Genomic DNA, 15,710 nt, shown 5'->3' on the forward strand with positions numbered 1-15,710 from the left:
GAGAATCGTTTTAAGGCTGTCGTTGTGTACTGTGTCCGGAGACGCAGTCTGCCCGGTTTAGAAGCCGTGCGTCTCCATACCCTCATGCCGCCATAAAGGCTGGGACGCCAGCTCACGTGACGTTAACCGGGATGCCAGCTCAGTACTCACCACTCTTGCCGCCATAAAGGCCGGGACGCCAGCCAAAGGCCGGGATGCTAACCGGGACGCCAGCTCAGAATTCACCACTCTTCAGTCTTCTGGCTCTGTTAGGGGTGGCGGCGTGCTGCGAGTAGGTATGCTCGCCGTGGTGGTGCCGGCGAATAGTTCCCTCGTGAGCTCAGTGTACCGTCAGTGGGGAACGGGACCATTAACCCTTCAAGAGGTTGGGCCGCCCCCCCCCCCCCTAAGTCCCACGAAGCACGCAGGCTGGTGCCAACCAGCCCTGCCTGAAAATAACAAACATTTACAATAAATGCAGAAAACTCTTCAGGAGCTTCCTTCAGTGTGACCGGCTCCTCCGGGCACATTTTCTAAACTGAGTCTGGGAGGAGGGGCATAGAGGGTGGAGCCAGCCCACACTATCAAATTCTTAAAGTGCCCATGGCTCCTAGTGGACCCGTCTATACCCCATGGTACTAAATGGAACCCCAGTATCCTCTAGGACGTAAGAGAAATTGGGTTTACCAGGCAAAGGCTGGTAAATGGATGGCTCCAATATGGATGTGGTGGAGACTTTGGGTCAGTAACGTGGAGATGTATAGTATCAAACCTTCTTTAGAGAACAAGTGAAATTGCCAATAGCAACTAATCAGCTTTTACACAATACATACTGCAAAATTATTTGTTGCTATGGGCAACTTCTCCAATTATCCTCTTTAAAAGGATACATCTGCCCCTAAAACAAACAGCAATGGTGAGATAAGCAGCCTGCATACATTAGTTGGATTAGGGGCATGCTTGCACAGATATGTTTAACCCTTTAGTGGATTTTGGGGGTCATTCAGAGTTGATCGTAGCCCTGCAAAATTTTGCAGGGCTACGATCATGTCCATAGACATGCGGGGGGACGCCCAGCACAGGGCTATCCCGCCCCGTTTGTCAGTGTGGCCCCCCCCCCCCCCGCAGAAGTGCAAAAGCATCGCACAGCGGCGATGCTTTTGCACTTTAGGAGTCGCTCTCCAGCCCGCAGCGGCTGCGTGTGACGTCACGCAGCCGTTGCGGCCCGCCCTCTGCGCGGTCTGGCCACACATGTGTTGGCCGGACCGCGCCCATGCGACGCCTTTTCGTTCCCCCCCGCCCAGTGACCGCCTCTGCCTGTCAATCAGGCAGAGGCAATTGTACCACAGCGATGGCCTTCGGCCGTCTGGCATGCGCCGGAGCACTGCGGCGCATGCACAGTTCTTACCCGATTGCACCACTGCGATAAACTGCAGCGTGCGATCGGGTCAGAATGACCCCTTTGTGTTTTAGGCTCACTGTAATGTGCAAAGCCTATGGAGGGGGACACTTAGAAACTGTAAATAAATGGAACATATTGGAAATCTATGGGAAGGTCACACTTTAGATAAACTGGGCAAAAAACTACATTGGAATCATTTTTTTTTTACTTTATATTGTGCAGGGTGGGCTTGACCATTATTGACATGGCACAATCACTACATATTTCACAAACTTACCACTCTGCAATGGTTACAGCATTACCATGGCTGGCTCTACCATGAGGCAGCTGCTTAGGTCACTTGGATCTGGGGGGGCACTACTATAATAAAATGAAGGCTCTCCCTGGGAGAAACATCCTTGTTGCACTTAATGCAAGTGGTGGCTGTGGAACTTATAATGCACACTTTTCATCTGAAGGGCTGGGAAGTGGTTATAGGTAGTGGTTGGGAGCAGTAGGCTGAAGTTTTGTCTAGGGTGCCGAGAAACTTTGCAACGACGCTGAGCATTGCTGTACGTTGTATTCACTACTGATTGTGGATCTATTTCTGGATGAATGGTAAAACGACTCAATGTACAGGCTCGATACCAGTCAAGACAATGTTCCAGGGACTTTAATGCAATGACATAAAATTTAGATATTAGCATTTCTTGCCCTTTTCGCACATGGGTGGTCTTTCCGAGTTGTTTGCTCGTTGCCGATTTTCGCTATGCTGCGATTTGTTGCTAAATGCGCATGCACATGGTACGCATGCGCTAAGTTATTTTACACAAAACTTAGTAGATTTGCTGGTGTTCTTGCTGCGCTTTTCAGTCGGTGAATGATCGGTGAATGATTGACAGGAAAGGGGCATTTCTGGGAGGTAACTGAGCGTTTTCCGGGAGTGTGCTAAAAAACGCGAGAGTGTCTGGAGAAACGGGGGAGTGGCTGGCCGAACGCAGGGCATGTTTGTGACGTCAAACCAGGAACTAAACGGGCTGAGCTGATCGCAATCTAGGAGTAGGTCTGGAGCTACTCAAAAACTGCATGAAAATATTTAGTAGCAGTTCTGCTACTCTTTCGTTCGCTATTCTGCTAAGCTAAGATACACTCCCAGAGGGTGGCGGCCTAGCGTTTGCAATGCTGCTAAAAGCAGCTAGCGAGCGAACAACTCGGAATGACCACCAAGATATATTATGTTGGAAAACTAAAACAATAATTTCACAATGTAAAGCACCAAAGATGAGACTTTATTATCTACTTATATAGCCATAGAGCTTTAATACAATATATGGTCATTTACAAACCCAAAAAATGAGGAAAGCGCAGCACATATTATTTTTCGCTAAATGTACTTATTTGTCAAACACCAATTCCTGCGTCTCTATTAGTGCTTTGGGTGCATGCTACTGTATTCATCGCAGATCTGTACATCAAATGTAAAAACAACACTTCACAACCTCTATTAAATGTATTTCCTTGATTTATTCTATAGTACTGCTTGCTGGCTCCTAATTTATGTCTGAAATTAATCAGTACATGTTGATGTTTGTTTTATATTAACTTTTGTTTTTCTCTATAAATGATTGCATGACAGATGCCCAATTAGAAATAATGGCAGTATTAATTGGGAGATTTTGCCTGTCCAGCAATGGTTTGCAGCCACTAATCCCAGACACACAACATTGAAGTGTATCAGAATATAACATTTCTGTATTTCTCTGACGTCCTAGTGGATGCTGGGAACTCCGTAAGGACCATGGGGAATAGCGGCTCCGCAGGAGACTGGGCACAAATAGAAAGCTTTAGTACTACCTGGTGTGCACTGGCTCCTCCCCCTATGACCCTCCTCCAAGCCTCAGTTAGATTTTTGTGCCCGAACGAGAAGGGTGAACACTAGGGGCTCTCCTGAGCTTCTTAGTGAAAGTTTTAGTTTAGGTTTTTTATTTTCAGTGAGACCTGCTGGCAACAGGCTCACTGCATCGAGGGACTAAGGGGAGAAGAAGCGAACTCACCTGCGTGCAGAGTGGATTGGGCTTCTTGGCTACTGGACACCATTAGCTCTAGAGGGACCGATCACAGGCCCAGCCTTGGAGCTCGGTCCCAGAGCCGCGCCGCCGGCCCCCTTACAGAGCCAGAAGCAAGAAGAGTCCGGCAAATCGGCGGCAGAAGACATCCTGTCTTCCACAAGGTAGCGCACAGCACTGCAGCTGTGCGCCAATGCTTCTCAGCACACTTCACACTCCGGTCACTGAGGGTGCAGGGCGCTGGGGGGGAGGGGGGGTGCCCTGAGCAGCAATAGAAACACCTTGGCTGGCTAAAAATACATCACATATAGCTCCTGGGCTATATGGATGAATTTTAACCCCTGCCAGATTTTCACAAAAAGCGGGAGAAAGGCCACCGAGAAGGGGGCGGAGCCTATCTCCTCAGCACACAGGCGCCATTTTCCCTCACAGCTCCGCTGGAAGGATGTCTCCCTGACTCTCCCCTGCAGTCCTGCACTACAGAAACAGGGTAAAAAAGAGAGGGGGGCACTAATTGGCGGGATATTAACAATACAGCAGCTATAAGGGAGAAACACTTATATAAGGTTGTCACTATATCTATATATAGCGCTCTGGTGTGTGCTGGCATACTCTCCCTCTGTCTCCCCAAAGGGCTAGTGGGGTCCTGTCCTCTATCAGAGCATTCCCTGTGCGTGTGCTGTGTGTCGGTACGTTTGTGTCGACATGTATGAGGAGGAAAATGATGTGGAGGCGGGGCAATTGCCTATAATAGAGATGTCACCCCCTAAGGAGTCGACACCTGAGTGGATGGCTTTATGGAAGGATTTACGTGACAGTGTCAGCTCCTTACAAAAGACGGTTGATGACATGAGACAGCCGACTAATCAGCTAGTCCCTGTCCAGGCGTCTCAGAAACCATCAGGGGCTCTACAAAGGCCGTTACCTCAGGTGGTGGATACTGACGTCGACACGGATACTGGCTCCAGTGTCGACGGTGAGGAGACAAACGTGACTTCCAGTAGGGCCACACGTTACATGATCACGGCAATGAGAGAGGTGTTAAACATTTCTGATACTGCAAGTACCACTAAAAAGGGTATTATGTGGGGTGTGAAAAAACTACCTGTAGTTTTTCCTGAATCAGACGAATTAAATGAGGTGTGTGATGAAGCGTGGGTTTCCCCCGATAAAAAACTGATAATTTCTAAAAAGTTATTGGCATTATACCCTTTCCCGCCAGAGGTTAGGGCGCGTTGGGAAACACCCCCTAGAGTGGATAAAGCGCTCACACGCTTATCAAAACAAGTGGCGTTACCGTCTCCTGATACGGCCGCCCTCAAGGAACCAGGTGACAGAAAACTGGAAAATATCCTAAAAAGTATATACACACATACTGGTGTTATACTGCGACCAGCAATCGCCTTAGCCTGGATGTGCAGCGCTGGGGTGGCTTGGTCGGATTCCCTGACTGAAAATATTGATACCCTGGATAGGGACAGTATATTGTTGACTATAGAGCATTTAAAAGATGCATTTCTATATATGCGAGATGCACAGAGGGATATTTCCACTCTGGCTTCAAGAGTGAGTGCGCTGTCCATTTCTGCCAGAAGAGGATTATGGACGCGACAGTGGTCAGGTGATGCGGACTCTAAACGGCATATGGAAATATTGCCTTATAAAGGGGAGGAGTTATTTGGGGTCGGTCTATCGGACCTGGTGGCCACGGCAACTGCTGGGAAATCCACATTTTTACCCCAGGTAGCCTCTCAACATAAAAAGACGCCGTCTTATCCGGCTCAGTCCTTTCGTCCCCATAAGGGCAAGCGGGCAAAAGGTTCCTCTTTTCTGCCCCGGGGCAGAGGAAGGGGAAAAAGACTGCAACAGACAGCCACTTCCCAGGAACAAAAGCCCTCCCCCGCTTCTGCCAAGTCCTCAGCATGACGCTGGGGCCTTACAAGCGGACTCAGGCACGGTGGGGGCCCGTCTCAAGAATTTCAGCGCGCAGTGGGCTCACTCGCAAGTGGACCCCTGGATCCTGCAAGTAGTATCTCAGGGGTACAAATTGGAGTTCGAGACGTCTCCCCCTCGCCGGTTCCTGAAGTCTGCTTTACCAACGTCTCCCTCCGACAGGGAGGCAGTATTGGAGGCAGTTCACAAGCTGTATTCCCAGCAGGTGATAATCAAGGTACCCCTCCTGCAACAAGGGAAGGGGTATTATTCCACGCTGTTTGTGGTACCGAAGCCGGACGGCTCGGTGAGACCAATTTTAAATCTGAAGTCTTTGAACACTTACATACAGAGGTTCAAATTCAAGATGGAGTCACTCAGGGCAGTGATCGCGAACCTGGAAGAGGGGGACTATATGGTGTCTCTGGACATCAAAGATGCCTACCTCCATGTCCCCATTTACCCTTCTCATCAAGGGTACCTCAGGTTTGTGGTAGAAAACTGTCACTATCAGTTTCAGACGCTGCCGTTTGGATTATCCACGGCACCTCGGGTCTTTACCAAGGTAATGGCCGAAATGATGATTCTTCTTCGAAGAAAAGGCGTTTTAATTATCCCTTACTTGGACGATCTCCTGATAAGAGCAAGATCCAGAGAACAGTTAGTAGTCGGAGTAGCCCTATCTCAAGTAGTGCTACGGCAGCACGGCTGGATTCTAAATATCTTAAAATCGCAGCTGATTCCGACAACACGTCTTCTGTTCCTAGGGATGATTCTGGACACAGTCCAAAAAAAGGTGTTCCTTCCGGAAGAAAAAGCCAGGGAGTTATCCGACCTAGTCAGAAACCTCCTGAAACCAGGGCAAGTCTCAGTGCATCAATGCACAAGAGTCCTGGGAAAGATGGTAGCTTCCTACGAAGCGATTCCATTCGGCAGATTCCACGCAAGAACGTTCCAGTGGGATCTGCTGGACAAATGGTCCGGATCGCATCTTCAGATGCATCAGCGGATAACCCTGTCCCCAAAGACAAGGGTGTCTCTTCTGTGGTGGTTGCAGAGTGCTCATCTTCTAGAGGGCCGCAGATTCGGCATTCAGGACTGGGTCCTGGTGACCACGGATGCCAGCCTGAGAGGCTGGGGAGCAGTCACACAGGGAAGAAATTTCCAGGGCTTGTGGTCAAGCCTGGAGACATCACTTCACATAAATATCCTGGAGCTAAGGGCCATCTACAATGCTCTAAGCCTAGCAAGACCTCTGCTTCAAGGTCAGCCGGTGCTGATCCAGTCGGACATCACGGCAGTCGCCCACGTAAACAGACAGGGCGGCACAAGAAGCAGGAGGGCAATGACAGAAGTTGCAAGGATTCTTTGCTGGGCGGAAAATCATGTGATAGCACTGTCAGCAGTGTTCATTCCGGGAGTGGACAACTGGGAAGCAGACTTCCTCAGCAGGCACGACCTCCACCCGGGAGAGTGGGGACTTCACCCAGAAGTTTTCCACATGATTGTGAACCGTTGGGAAAAACCAAAGGTGGACATGATGGCGTCACGCCTCAACAAAAAACTAGACAGGTATTGCGCCAGGTCACGGGACCCTCAGGCAATAGCTGTGGACGCTCTGGTAACACCGTGGGTGTACCAGTCAGTGTATGTGTTCCCTCCTCTGCCTCTCATACCCAAGGTACTGAGAATCATAAGAAGGAGAGGAGTAAGGACTATACTCGTGGCTCCGGATTGGCCAAGAAGGACTTGGTACCCGGAACTTCAAGAGATGCTCACGGAGGACCCGTGGCCTCTACCTCTACGAAGGGACCTGCTCCAGCAGGGACCCTGTCTGTTCCAAGACTTACCGCGGCTGCGTTTGACGGCATGGCGGTTGAACGCCGGATCCTGAAGGAAAAAGGCATTCCGGATGAAGTCATCCCTACCCTGATCAAAGCCAGGAAGGATGTAACCGTGCAGCATTATCACCGTATTTGGCGTAAATATGTTGCGTGGTGCGAGGCCAGGAAGGCCCCTACAGAGGAATTTCAACTGGGTCGTTTCCTGCATTTCCTGCAAACAGGACTGTCTATGGGCCTAAAATTAGGGTCCATTAAGGTTCAAATTTCGGCCCTGTCGATCTTCTTCCAAAAAGAACTGGCTTCAGTTCCTGAAGTTCAGACGTTTGTCAAAGGGGTGCTGCATATACAGCCTCCTTTTGTGCCTCCAGTGGCACCTTGGGATCTCAATGTGGTTTTGGGGTTCCTAAAATCACATTGGTTTGAACCACTCACCACTGTGGACTTAAAATATCTCACATGGAAAGTGGTAATGCTATTGGCCCTGGCTTCAGCCAGGCGCGTGTCAGAATTGGCGGCTTTATCCTATAAAAGCCCTTACCTAATTTTTCATACGGATAGGGCAGAATTGAGGACTCGTCCTCAATTTCTCCCTAAGGTGGTTTCAGCGTTTCACCTGAACCAGCCTATTGTGGTACCTGTGGCTACTAGGGACTTGGAGGACTCCAAGTTGCTGGACGTAGTCAGGGCCCTGAAAATATACGTTTCCAGGACGTCTGGAGTCAGAAAATCTGACTCGCTGTTTATTCTGTATGCACCCAACAAGCTGGGTGCTCCTGCTTCTAAGCAGACTATTGCTCGTTGGATTTGTAGTACAATTCAGCTTGCACATTCTGTGGCAGGCCTGCCACAGCCAAAATCTGTAAAAGCCCATTCCACACGGAAAGTGGGCTCATCTTGGGCGGCCGCCCGAGGGGTCTCGGCTTTACAACTTTGCCGAGCAGCTACTTGGTCAGGGGCAAACACGTTTGCTAAATTCTACAAATTTGATACCCTGGCTGAGGAGGACCTGGAGTTCTCTCATTCGGTGCTGCAGAGTCATCCGCACTCTCCCGCCCGTTTGGGAGCTTTGGTATAATCCCCATGGTCCTTACGGAGTTCCCAGCATCCACTAGGACGTCAGAGAAAATAAGAATTTACTTACCGATAATTCTATTTCTCATAGTCCGTAGTGGATGCTGGGCGCCCATCCCAAGTGCGGATTGTCTGCAATACTTGTACATAGTTATTGTTAACTAAATCGGGTTATTGTTGTAGTGAGCCATCTTTTCTAGAGGCTCCTCTGTTTATCATACTGTTAACTGGGTTCAGATCACAAGTTATACGGTGTGATCGGTGTGGCTGGTATGAGTCTTACCCGGGATTCAAAATCCTTCCTTATTGTGTACGCTCGTCCGGGCACAGTATCCTAACTGAGGCTTGGAGGAGGGTCATAGGGGGAGGAGCCAGTGCACACCAGGTAGTACTAAAGCTTTCTATTTGTGCCCAGTCTCCTGCGGAGCCGCTATTCCCCATGGTCCTTACGGAGTTCCCAGCATCCACTACGGACTATGAGAAATAGAATTATCGGTAAGTAAATTCTTATTTTTGATTCTGTCTCAAGTATCTTTTTGTTGGTACTCCAATAAGAGTATATATATATATATATAACAATATCCTATTTCACTAATGAAATTATACCTTTTTTTTTCTTTTTTTTAGTAGCATCAGCTGCATTAGTGTGGCTGGTCTGCAGTCTACAAAGAACACCCCAATTTCATTAGCTGTCACCATTAGAAAAAGCAAAACAGTTTTCACTTGTATTCAGAGCCATCTGTAAACGTATATATGAGCAAATATGGGCTGAAATAGGATCTTGTTGTCACAAAAGAGGAAGAAATTGTACTTTTGTTGCAAATCCAGATTTTTTTGTGTTCGTAAATGACCTTTAAAAAGCATTACCGTGAACACTACTAACACTATATCTATTCTTGTGTATTCCTCTAACAGAACATTGCAGTCAAACCATACCTGTGTATATAGGCCCTCATTCCGAGTTGTTCGCTCGGTATTTTTCATCGCATCGCAATGAAAATCCGCTTAGTACGCATGCGCAATGTTCGCACTGCGACTGCGCCAAGTAACTTTGCTATGTAGAAAGTAATTTTACTCACGGCTTTTTCATCGCTCCGGCGATCGTAATGTGATTGACAGGAAATGGGTGTTACTGGGCGGAAACACGGCGTTTCAGGGGCGTGTGGCTGAAAACGCTACCGTTTCCGGAAAAAACGCAGGAGTGGCCGGAGAAACGGTGGGAGTGCCTGGGCGAACGCTGGGTGTGTTTGTGACGTCAACCAGGAACGACAAGCACTGAACTGATCGCACAGGCAGAGTAAGTCTGAAGCTACTCTGAAACTGCTAAGTAGTTAGTAATCGCAATATTGCGAATACATCGGTCGCAATTTTAAGAAGCTAAGATTCACTCCCAGTAGGCGGCGGCTTAGCGTGTGTAACTCTGCTAAATTCGCCTTGCGACCGATCAACTCGGAATGAGGGCCATAGATTTTATAATGTAACCATTAATCAGCCATGAATTATATTTTAGACTCCACAGCAAACAGAGGCCTCCCATGACCAACGGAGTTTCTCTCATTTTGACAGCCGCAGCAGAGAGGTAAACAATTGTTTTATTTTAAATAACATTTCTAAAGTCAACAAATGCTAGACACCTTAATATAAAACACAAGATCTATGTCACATTACTCAAAAAGAAGTACGGTAACTGCATACAAACTTCAAGAAAAAGAGTCTGAAACAGTTAATATACTTATTTGTATTGTGCAACAGCAAACTGCCCAAAAAAGGAGGCATTTGGATGAAATATTTGGAAGGCAACAAAGGAGAAGGAAGGAGGTGTGTGTGTGTGTGTGTGTGTGTGTGTGTGTTGGTGGTGGTGGTGGGGGGGGGGAGGGGGGGAGCAGAAGGTGACAAAGATAAACCTGACAAGATAAGGGGTAAGGGAGATCTGTGTCAAAAGGGCCAATGCGGGTTCCACTAAAACAATGGGTAATAACAGTATTAATTCAGTTGGGTAGAACAGATCAAGGCACAACACCCCAGATGAAAATGGATATTTCTAGAGGAAATTTGTGCTTTGTAAAAAGAGATAGATGAGTTCCTCTAAATGTCAGTGGTCTTGTGGATTTCCAGGATACAGCAATTAAAAATATGGTGGAGTTGAAAATATACTCAACAAGTTTATTCTGGTGTTAGTAGCCTGCCCTCCAGAAATTGAAAGGTTAAGCAGATTGAACTTTAGACTAAAGGAAAACATCGCTATAGCCATGGGTAATGAAACTTAGGATAAGTACACAAGATGTAGAGAAAGTTCCATGTCCAGACACTGTTATGCCAACAGACATATGCTTAGAAATATGCTATGTATTTTTTGTGGAACATTATACAATCAAACATATAAGCAATGCCAAATATATGACTAGTTATCTGACGTAAGTGTCTTTTCCAGATTGTTATTCCCTTGTGCTCATTAAGCTCATCAGCGCTTGCTACAGGAAATCAAAGAGAACTATAAAGGGTTGAAATAAGATGCACAGAAGAGTGATTGTGGAGATGCAGTCACTCAAATGAGGAACATGGTCTGCTTGAGAGGTGGACTTTTGAAAAAATGTAAAAATGTTATCTGGAGATAGTGATGTAACTGGCTCCTAGAAAAACCATATGGTACAGTACTTGAAGGTCTACAAAGGATGGGAAAGAAATTGAAATCCAGACCTTTCATAGCAGGTCCAAATGGTCAAGGACAGCTGAATTAAACAATGGGAAATAGATGAAGGAAGGCCATAGCACTATGGTTAGCCAGTGGAGGATGTAGAGAGGAGTCAGAGACAAAGTGGCACTTTCAATACCCATTCATTAATTTAAAAAACATCAGATATGGACTGGAGTTCTGCACGGCAGGCGGGATTAAGTGGGAGCATTAAATGTAGGCACCAATAGAGCCACTTCTTCTGGAAGTTTGCCAGCTCAGTTTGGAGTGATTCCCTGAATGATCTATCCAGGAGAATGGATGCCTATTAACACTCCGCAGCTTAGGGAGCTGAGGAATATTCACAAATATATAATCAATACAATTATTGGCACAAGAATAGAAATAATATCCCAAAACATCGCAATTAACTGACTGCCAGGAGTGGATTATAGAGCATTCCATGAGTTCCACATATGTTTGTAGTCTTTGTGAGCAAGGGGGTCAATGTCCCAAGAATGGGTGCTGTCACGGCTGGTCTGATTGTGTTCCCGGTAATGACCTGGGTGAACCAGTGGAGGGCGCAGGGAGGCAGGAATTAGGTGGCTTGAGACATGGACAAGTCATATGCTGGAGCACTCTGGAAGATTACACAGTGAGCACAGAGAACTGGCAAGACCTGAAGCAAAGGCGTGGACTCTAACTCGCCAGGGGTTTTTGCCAGTGACCCCCGCCAGGGGATATGGTCTTCGCTGCGACTGACGGGAAGGTCGCGGCCCTCTGCTCAGGTTTCTAAGTGGAAGATGCGAGACACTTGGGTATACAGGGATGCTTAATACTGGATTATACTGAAGTGCTTAACCATCGATAGTGAGTCCGATGGTGACATGAAAAGGTAAGTATGTCAGAGATAGTGAACTCAGGAGTACTTGGGTAACTGAGGATGACTAAATCAGTATAGCAGCCGATAGCGTGAGGACAGTCTGTATTTTTCGATGGGGCAGCCAAATGGCCAATAACAGAGCTGGTCAGGGAACTGATGATGCGACCTGTAAGCTGAGTGCAGGGATGGTCTAGGAACCGATGGTGTAGCCTGGGAGCCGACAATATCCGGAGCCTGTGAGGGTAATCCTGGATTGATCACCGCAGACTGGTAACACACTGAGATGGAGATAGTGGAAGTCTCTGGCAGCAGGAAAGTAACCAGGAAAGGCAGGTATAGCAGGACACAGGTAAACGGATCTCTGGAGCAAGCCTGGAGCCTTGAGAGCGACGCTGGAGAACTTGCAGGAGAACATTTGAGTTATTCCATAATGGGACTTGTTTTGACGACTAAATAGAAAATATAAATAATGACAGTTAGTGGTCTATTTACTAAGCCTTGAAAGGAGATAAAGTGGATGGAGATAAAGTACCAACCAACCAGCTCCTGTCATTTTTCAGACAGCATGTGAAATGGCAGTTAGTGGCTGACTGACTGGTACTTAATCTCCATCCACTTTATTTCTCTCCAAGGGTACATAGACCCCAAAGTACCCCAAAGTACAAACAGATCGGTTCCTAACTGTAATTTTTCAAATACAGCCTATAACATGGCAGTTAGGAGCTGATTGTCTCTACAAATGATACTAAACTGTGTAGAACAGTGGTTCTCAAACTCGGTCCTCAGGACCCCACACGGTTCACGTTTTCCATGTCACCCAGCAGGTGCACTGTGTATCACCAACTGTCACATTTTAAAAATCAACAGGTGACCTACAAAACATGAACCGTGTGGGGTCCTGAGGACCGAGTTTGAGAACCTGTGGTGTAGAATAATAAATTCAGACAAGGATGTTGAGTCTCTACAGAACGACCTATTTAAATTGGAAGGTTGGGCAGACAAATGGAGAATGAGGTTCAATATAGAAAAATGTTATGTTATGCACTGTGGGACTAAAAACAATCATGCAAACTAAATGGGAAAAATGTAGGGGAAACAGTTGAAAAAGATTTAGGGGTGCTCATTGGTAATAGACTTACTAGCAGTACCCAATGTCATAGTACATCATCAAAAGCAAATAAGGTGTTAGCATGCATAAACAGGGAATTGAGTCAAGGGATGAGAGTGCAATCCTGCCATTTAGAAATCATTGGTACGGCCGCACCTTGAATGTTGAGTTCAGTTCTGGATACCGCTCCACAAAAAAGACATCTTGGAACTTGAAAGGTTTCGGAGGCGAGCCACCAAATTGACTAAGGGGTTAGAGACACTGGATTATGAGGAAAGGCTTACTAGGTTAAATATGTTCACACTCGAAAAAAGGTGGCTAAGAGAAGGCATTATTAATATTTACAAATATCTAATATCTAAAGGGACAATACAAGGATTTAGCAGATTTGTTTATTAAAAAATCTCTACACAGGACACGTGGATACCCCCTGAGGTTAGAGGAGAGAAAATGTCATACCTAACAAAGGAAAGAGTTCTTCACAGTAAGGGCAGTAGGGATTTTGAATTCACTTCCTGAGAAGGTATTAATGGTGGACTCAATATGTTTAAAAATGGATTAGATAAATTCCTAACTGAAATAAATATCCAAGGATATAGCATTTTAAGTTTATAGTGTTAGTTAGCCTTAATAATGTAACTTCATCTGGGTCAGTATAGTTAAAATAGTGTTAAGTACAGATTAGTGTAAGAATTATAAAAAAAAAGGTTGAACTAGATGGACATTTTGTCTTTTTTTCAACCTTAATAACTATGTTACTATGTTAGCCTGAAACTGATCAGGCATGATGGTAAATTTGGTTAGAAAATAACTGCTGTTGTATGTGTGGTCATCTTCCCATCACATTAACAGTGTTAGGCGCCGTGGTCCGCGATGTCCTCGCGGCCCGGCGCCTAGCAACTAGGGACGCCGAGCGTGCTAGCCGCCGGGTCCCTAGCAACGCTGGGACGCCGTGCGTGCTGAGCCGCCGGCTCCCTAGCAACGCTGGGACGCCGGGCGCGCTGAGCCGCCTGGACCCTAGCAACGGGGACGCCACGGGCGGACCGCGCTCCCCGTTGCAGGGTCAATCAAGTTAACCACATACACTTGTCTTCTGGTCGTGCAGCAAGGCAGCTGCACGGCATTTATGCTAATCAGGCTCTGAACATCTGATTGGAGGACTCCCTGCTAAATACCTTCTCAGTGCTTCACACAGACGCCGGTAATAGCTTCGTGCATGCTGTTTAGGTTTGCTGAACGTCTGTTCCAGTCCTGCTGTGTCCGGTCATTCCTGTCCTCAGAGTTCCTGAATCTTGGAGTTGTCATCTCATCCCAAGGAGTCTTCTGGTCCTCAATTGCCCGCAATAGTCGCCAGAGGATCTCGTGTGGTTTTCGTGAGTTGCGGCTCTGCCGCGTGCTGCGGCCTAGCCCGCTTCATTTTGTATTCTGTTTCGGAGCATTTGCGGAGGTTTCCGCTTCCACAAGTCCTCTCCGGAACTCGCCGGTGCCGGGTAGGAGAGTGGACAAGTGGGTATTTTGGTTGTCCTTTTCCCTGGCGGTTTTCCGCACATATTCTAGTTTTAGGTTAGTCTGTAGCCCCTGGCTTTGTTGTTTAGTTAGAGGGCCCTTTGTTATAACCCTGTCTCGGATTTCTCTTTGTCTCCCATTAAGACCTGAGGGGGCATCGGAGTTGGGCAGACGTAATCCACCCTTCAAAAGCGGCTGCCATGGGCTCAAGCAACCATAGTCTCGCAAGAGATTTCTGACAGCACGGGCGAGACAACGGAGTTAGGGCGCCAGGGGCTATTCCCGTTCCCTTTCCCAGCATTACGTTCCAGTGCTCAGGTCCTTGCTATAAGATCTCCCCAGACCAGAGTGCTGGAATCATAACAAACAGGTGACATTGATGTCATGTGTGATCCACCCGGGGATGGCATAAAAGAGGAGGGGGCCCGTGTACAGTCTCCATGCGGACTCCCTCCTCTCTCGTGGGCAGCACAGGTGAGTAGACTCTAGGAAAATGGCTGCTGCGCTAGTTTCCTGGTGATTTGTGCAAGTATAATAAATGGGTGTAGGATGTGCAATGTGGATCCCCTTGGACCATCCGTCTCACATTGTAGCTACGCCACTGGGTCCACCTTCTCAGCCTCTATTGCTCATTGTGTCTAGTAGCAAAGGACCTTATTCAGCAAGGATTGCAATTTCTGCTAAAAAGTAGTTGCTGTGATCAAATAGTTGCCACCCAGAAAGAGAGAAAAAACACTCATTGCAGAAATTGCGAATGCATCACAATATGTGGTCTAATCGCAAAAATATACGCATTTACCGGAACATCTGCACCAGGCAAAGTCGTCCACAATTCTTGAGACGCAAATGGCTGGAAGTGGTCATCGCTGAGGTCAGAGACCCTCCTTAAAAACGCCTGGGCACGCCTGCGTTTTTCAGACACACCCAGAAAACGGCAGGTTGCCGCCTAGAAACGCCAGCTTCCTGTAAGTCAAACAGCGGCTGCATTGCGATTACGATCTGTACGCATTTTTTGTTGCTATTTTCCTTCATGCCTGCGCAATGCGAACGCCATGCATGCGCAGCCGTTTGATAATCAGCCGGATTGCGAATCGCAAATTTTGCAATCCTTACTGTATAAGGTCTTGAATCATCCCACTTTCTGCCAGCTTTAATACTATATACACATTTAAATTGCTTTATATGTCAGAAACTGGAGCCTCTCCGCTGATGGATGTAACAATTTCTGGTGTAATCTGCAGGGTATAGAGAAAGAAAAAATAGAAATCA

General features: G+C 47.1%; 1 protein-coding gene across 3 annotated transcripts in view; it reads left to right on the forward strand.

Moving 5' to 3' along the window:
• Positions 1-9,786: 9,786 nt before the first annotated feature.
• The window catches only part of LOC134958139 (TRIO and F-actin-binding protein-like), a 145,735-nt gene continuing 139,811 nt past the window's right edge, over positions 9,787-15,710 (forward strand). For all 3 annotated transcript variants that reach the window (XM_063940522.1, XM_063940521.1, XM_063940523.1), the window contains exon 1: positions 9,787-9,852. The gene's annotated coding sequence lies outside the window, so the exon portion shown is untranslated. The remainder of the gene's footprint in view (positions 9,853-15,710) is intronic.

The sequence above is a fragment of the Pseudophryne corroboree genome, chromosome 9 (genome assembly GCF_028390025.1).
Source record: "Pseudophryne corroboree isolate aPseCor3 chromosome 9, aPseCor3.hap2, whole genome shotgun sequence".
Lineage (NCBI taxonomy): Eukaryota > Metazoa > Chordata > Amphibia > Anura > Myobatrachidae > Pseudophryne > Pseudophryne corroboree.